At 39.2% G+C, this 6,000-nt stretch overlaps 1 long non-coding RNA gene across 2 annotated transcripts in view; it reads right to left on the bottom strand.

Moving 5' to 3' along the window:
- Nucleotides 1-6,000, bottom strand: part of LOC121665566 — a 28,632-nt gene continuing 22,632 nt past the window's right edge. The window contains exons 8-9 of one of the 2 annotated variants that reach the window (XR_006016400.1): nt 4,815-4,902; nt 1-2,410 (exon numbers count right to left, since the gene is read on the bottom strand). This is a non-coding gene — a long non-coding RNA (uncharacterized LOC121665566). Of the gene's footprint in view, nt 2,411-2,663; nt 4,903-6,000 lie in introns of those variants that run through there. The other variant, XR_006016399.1, reaches the window with a different exon arrangement.

Here is a 6,000-nt window from a genome sequence, read left to right as displayed (position 1 = left end):
TTGCATAACTCTTGAATAATCAAATGCTGTATGTGGTAGATTCTATTCAGATTTGTAGCAATGTAAAAGAAAACCCTGAAAATTTTGCTGTTTTTCTATTCCTAAGTATCACAGAAGAATCTGCCATTTTTCTGTAATGGAACAGCATGGAGTAATATGAATAATTTGAATTTCAGGAGCTTGTTTCTATCTGAGCAGTCTCGTTTCACAACCAAGGCAGATGAGCTCTACCATCCTCACTGGAATGGGAGCCGTGTAGGTTCATTCTCATTTTATGGATGACATTATTGAAGAAGAAACATGGTGACTTGCCTTGTGCAATGCAGAATATTGTCTAAGGAAGAAATGGCCCTCAGGTCTGTGGCCATCTAGTTGCATACATTAACCTCTAGGCTTTCCAGCACATACAAAAATTAATTTCCTGGCTATTCAATTCTTTTCGTTATTCAGTCCCAGGATAACAGTAATACTTCTGAAGATATTAGCATTATTTATATTAGATGGGAGGCGGTATTTTAAGCCAATTCATGGTTAATTTCCTCTGGGGCAAATTCTGCCTGTTTTCCAATACTCAGTTTATGCTGCCATCAGTAGCACTTCCATGGGTAGACCTGTCTGGACTGGCAGAGTGATGAGGGCCAGGGAATGGGAAAACCCACAGGTTTACCTGCTCACTTCAGGAAATGAAGGTACACCCAATCCTTTGCCCCTTCTTCTGGCCAGCCTTGAAAGCTCATCTGAGTATAACCACCGCACTAAAAGACATTTATTCCTTCTGCTTCATTTGAGCTGTGGCAAAGCTGGAGGAAACTGTCATATTATCCTTGGGAAAAATTAAGGATCTCCAGGGAAATGCAGAATTTTCTTATTCTAGTCTACCTTTCTCAACCCCCGCCTAAAAAGAAAAAAGTAATGTTTTTTTTTTTTTTTAATACATTGACAAAAGAGTTGTACTGAAATGCAGATAAGCCTTTTTTCTGAGCAGACAGTTGACCCCGAGCTACACGCAGTCCATGGCAAAGAGGTACCCAAGAACACGTTTCATTCTCTTTCCCTTCTCATTCTGGCACAGCATGGAATTCAATGATACAAATGCTAGAGCCAAATTGCAGTGGTTGTGACAGCTGTGGGGGAAGGGTGCTCGGCGCTGTGGTTGAATTCCTCACATGTTCCCATGGGGAAAGGGTGCCTTGCAAGCACACAGATGGCTCCTACAGAAGGTCACCAGAAATGTTCATGCATACCCTACTTATTTCTGCACTGTATTAATTGATCCAAACTGCTGCTGAGCCTCTCTCTCCCCTTCTTAATAAAATTTTTATCATGTTTTTAAATCTTTGCCAATTTCAATGTGGCTAATTTAACTTCACACAAAAAAGTGTGGGAGCAGCAGTCTTGGTTCCCCTGGATAAACACTGGACTACGTGCTTTGTGTTTGACTATGTCAGCTGTGAGCACTCCAAGTACCAAGTCCTGCCAGGCAAGACATAAATCTTTTGTCAATGAAAGGGGCACATTATCTGCTTCTCAGCTGTTTCTTTCCTAAACAGCTACCTGATGTATGAGAGAAATATTCAATATGGTTATTCAAAAGAAAGAAAAAGTAAAGCCAGAACACGTTTTCTTATGTATTGAACATTTATGAGAAATCATAGAGACTAGGGACCAGTCCTCATAGCCTATGTCAGGTCAGTCTAGAAATGCAGTAGTGCAGGGAAAGGATTTTTAAAGGGGTAAAGAATTTAATAACACTTTGGCTGTAATATAATTTGTACCTTCTGAGCCAGTCCCTTGCAGTGAAACTCCTGAGACAACTGGCTGCAGCTTTCCTGCATTAACCAAGCTGTAACAGGGTCAGTCTAAGTGTGGTATTATGAAGAGTGTTATGTTGAACTGGGAACTTTATTCTCAGTCAATATCTTCTTGTTCCCAGGTATCTTCATACTGAAAAGTGTGAAGAAATTAAACTGATGACTAGCCAAAAGGCAACAGATAAAAGGTTAAAGGACTTATTATCTCTCCACAAATCCAGTTAATCTCTTTTCCATTTTCAACATCTGTAGATGTTGAATTTGAATTTTGGTATTGTTGATACCATTTCAAGGTGACCTCAGCCTTGTGTGGGTAAGCTGATATGGCTACCGAGTACTGTTGGCCTTGCACTATCCCAAACCCCAAAACAACCTCAGCACAGAGCCCCATCTTTCTCTGAAATTCCACTGTTCCTCACATAACTACTCCTTAACCACCTGGGAATTCCTCACAGCACCATATATACATTTGTGTCACCTTGTGATCTGTCACGTCCAGCAATTTCTGATGCCATATTCAGGAGCTTCTCAGGCCATGTCCTATGAGGTGTGTCCCATCCCCTGCCCGCAGCCCCGGCACTCAGCAGCACAGCCACAGCCTGGGAGAGAAACATGCATTCTGCCAGGTCTAAAATAGAGCAACCATGGTATGCAAAAGGTGCAAATAAAAACATTTCTGGATTGATGTGTTACCACTTTTCTATGCTGCTTAGTTCCTCATCACTTATGGAATGAGTTACTGAAAGAAGAGGATGCACCATCTGGTCCCAGACAAAGGCAGTGCCTTGAATAAACTAAGAGCTCGAAAGGGATAGAAAGATGTTTGTGACAGCCTAAGGAACTGGAGGCCACTGCAGGAAGCTGCCCCAGTGGACGATGGGTTCAGATCTGATAAAACAAAACTTTGAGTTGAGAAATGTATAGTTTAGGAGAAAGGTCTTTAAATGAGGAGGAACAGAAAACTAAATAAAACCACAATGATCATTGGAACTGTAGATAAGATTATTTAGATTAGATTTGAATAGGTCCTCAGAGGAAAATAAAAACATTTTGGTGTAAAAAAGATCAGCTACAATAGCAAAGTGGATAGTCCTGGAAGTGCACGGGCCTTTTTATGTGCAATTTTGGAAAACCAAGCTATGCATATATGATTTGTTGCATTTTTTTTCTAGAAGGTTTTATCCCAATTTTATGATTTTAGGATTAATAAACATTATCCAAGTCAAGTATAAAATGAGCAGCACCTCATTCAGCACATTCAGTGGAATTTCCACTGTATTTATCATTTTCTTCTGGGAACATGGGTATAGCAATGATTAGAAAACAATATGACAGGAAACTCTTGATGTTAAACATTTGAGTTATATATTACAGATTGTCTCAAATTCTGTGAATTTCCAGATTTAAATCTTGTCAAAGATTTTCTGAAGCTTTTGGCACATTTTCTCCAAAATACATACAAGAAAGACAGAAGATTCATGGAGGACTCTGGCCTTCTGTTACTGTTTAAGCACTGATGCTTAAGGTTTAAATTTACAGGGAACAAATCATTCTACATCAAAACTAAGGTGTTGCATGTTTATTTACAGATCAAGCTCTAGTAGTAATGTGTATTTGTCATGGAAACTGATTTGAGTTTAATTCTAGTCTCTCTTTTGCACCAGGAAAATGTGAGTTTCATTTTACTTGTCTCTGTTTTCAATTATAATTTGACAAAAGAAATAACCGCGTTACCTATTTGATTTGCCAGAACTTTATCCCAGCACCACCTGTTGAGCCCTCGGCACTTGAATTCTGACATATAGCAGAGAACAAAATTATGCAGTTGGCATTCTAACCAGCAAGGATGCCAACAAAAGCATAATATAGCCTTTGTACTCAAAGCACAACAAAATACATATTAAGCTACCAACTGCAAAGGTTTAAGCAAGCCACATTTAATTATACATGAACATGTCTTTCCAACGAATAGCTCAGTAGAAAAAATGCTATGGAAGTTAGAAACAACCCTTTTTGTTTGCTTTAGTAAATATTGCAAGCTTAAAATAAATAAAGTTTCACAATACCGTATAGATTTACATCAGAGATGGCAAGAGGACAGCCAGCTGGTTTATTCAAATAGATGGGTTCAACACTATCAGCTTCCCACTTTAAACAAAACACCCCACGTTCATTTCTGGCAGGGGATCTGATCTGGTGCAGCCCAGGTCTCCCAGGAAGATGGAAGAAGAGGCTCCCAGCACTCGTCTGGATCCAGACCTCTCCTTTGCAAGTAACTTGGACCAAAACAGAAGGCATCAACTGTGTCTTTGATGCATGTTTCTGAAAGCAGAACTTTACCACAAAAATACTCACAAGTGCTTTCTTGGCTCTCCTGGCCTGAGCTCTGCACAGAAGAGGGATGGAGGTTGAAGGAGGTAGAACAGGTCAGGAGAGATGAGGAAAAACCTCTGCTCCCCAGTTTTGCAGAGGTCTGCACAGGGGCTGTGAACTCACAGGGGATTGGCACACTGGGAAGGGCTGCCAGTGGCTCTAGCAGTGATGCTTCCAGAATTTGTTAAAAGATATGACTCAAATCACTGCACACTTTTTAAGGGACTCCTTTAAAATATTGGTGATAGTGACAATTCTCAGATTCTTATCCTCCCCCCAATAAGCCTATGAGGGATTTAACTGGTAAAAAACCAAGTAATTTTGTAAACAAGGGAACAAACCAGTTGTAAATCTCAGAGTAACTGAAAGATTTTACTTACTGTGCTAACTTTTGAATCCTGAGCTACTTTAATCCCTTCCACAGTGGGCTCATGCAAACCTAAATGGAGGAGGCACCTCTTGGCACCTGTTAGATCCCCCCTGATAAACAAAGTTCTGTCATCTGATTCTTGTAAGGTACTATATGCAACCCATAAAGTGCAGTGAGAATGTCCTCTGATAGAAAGTGGAACATTTCCTATTGTGTTCAGAAAAGTGGAGAATATTTTTGCATGTGGATTGCTTTCTTACCAATGCATTGCAGCAATCAGCATTCAGCAGAACTTGCAGAATCTCTGTCTCTGGAGTGTTCCAGTGGACTGGACACAGCACAAGCAACCTGAAGTAATAAGACCTGCATTGAGAAGGGGATTGGATGATCTACAGAAGTTTCTTTCAGCCTAAATTATCTATGATTTGAAAATGGACCTAAAGAAATCAGAATAGTTTCCCTTACTGTTACTAAATTTTACTGAAATCCAATTTTTTGTCTTATTTTTTACAAGATTTGGATTATATATTTAAATATAGTAAAATTATATCTATATATTTATATTAATTATGTATTTATAATAGCTTCTAAAACATATATTCTTGTAATTTGGTATGTAAATGTACTTTGATTATTTAATTTTTACTTCAAGGATTGGTTAAATAGAAGCACATCCGTAAATGGTCCCGTAAGTATATTGGGTGCCTGTGGTGTAATTCCAATCAGTTGACAAGAGTGCTTGCCTAAAAACTCTAAAATGGTGGCTTGAAACTTACCCCAATATCCTTAATTTTTCTGTGCTGAAAATGTAACCTGACAATTGTTAATGAGAAAACCTTTCCTTCAAATTTGTAATAGAAACTGCAAAACACTTGCTAAGAGACAGGCCACATTCAGGAAAGCCAAATCTAGTTGATCTCTCCTTCTCAATTGCAAATATCCTTTGTGGTAACCACATTTCATTCAGGAGAATAAGGCTAAAGGACACATATGACAGATAGTTTGGCATCATCCACTTCTGGATTTCTCAGATGTCTAACAGCCAGCAATATGTTCCATCCTTTTAATTTCTTTCAGATAGCTGATTTTTGTAGTATTTACTCTAAATGAAAGCTTCAGATGGAGTATCTGGATAGTGTTTGAAAAGGGCATCAAAGAACTCTCCTGTAATAGAATCCAGCATTGCCTAATTTCTCCCTTGTTCAGAACAGCTACAAATGCTTAAATTGCAACGTGGATGGAGATTTGAGTTTTTAAAATCATGAACTACTTAGAAAACTCACTCCAGAAATGCACTGTGTGGTTTACTGCCTTCCACAATCTCTCTAACATTCCTGGGACTTTGCTGCTTGGCAATAGCCTTGCAAAGACACTGGAAACACTGGAACACTTCCTTGCCCGTCAGACACACAGGACAGCTGCAGGTGAATCGATGAGCAGGCTGAG

This window comes from Corvus kubaryi, unplaced genomic scaffold, assembly GCF_017639235.1.
Source record: "Corvus kubaryi isolate FWS band 111438036 unplaced genomic scaffold, C.kubaryi_AGA036_p1.0 37334, whole genome shotgun sequence".
Lineage (NCBI taxonomy): Eukaryota > Metazoa > Chordata > Aves > Passeriformes > Corvidae > Corvus > Corvus kubaryi.
This window is presented reverse-complemented; position numbering and strand designations above follow the sequence as displayed.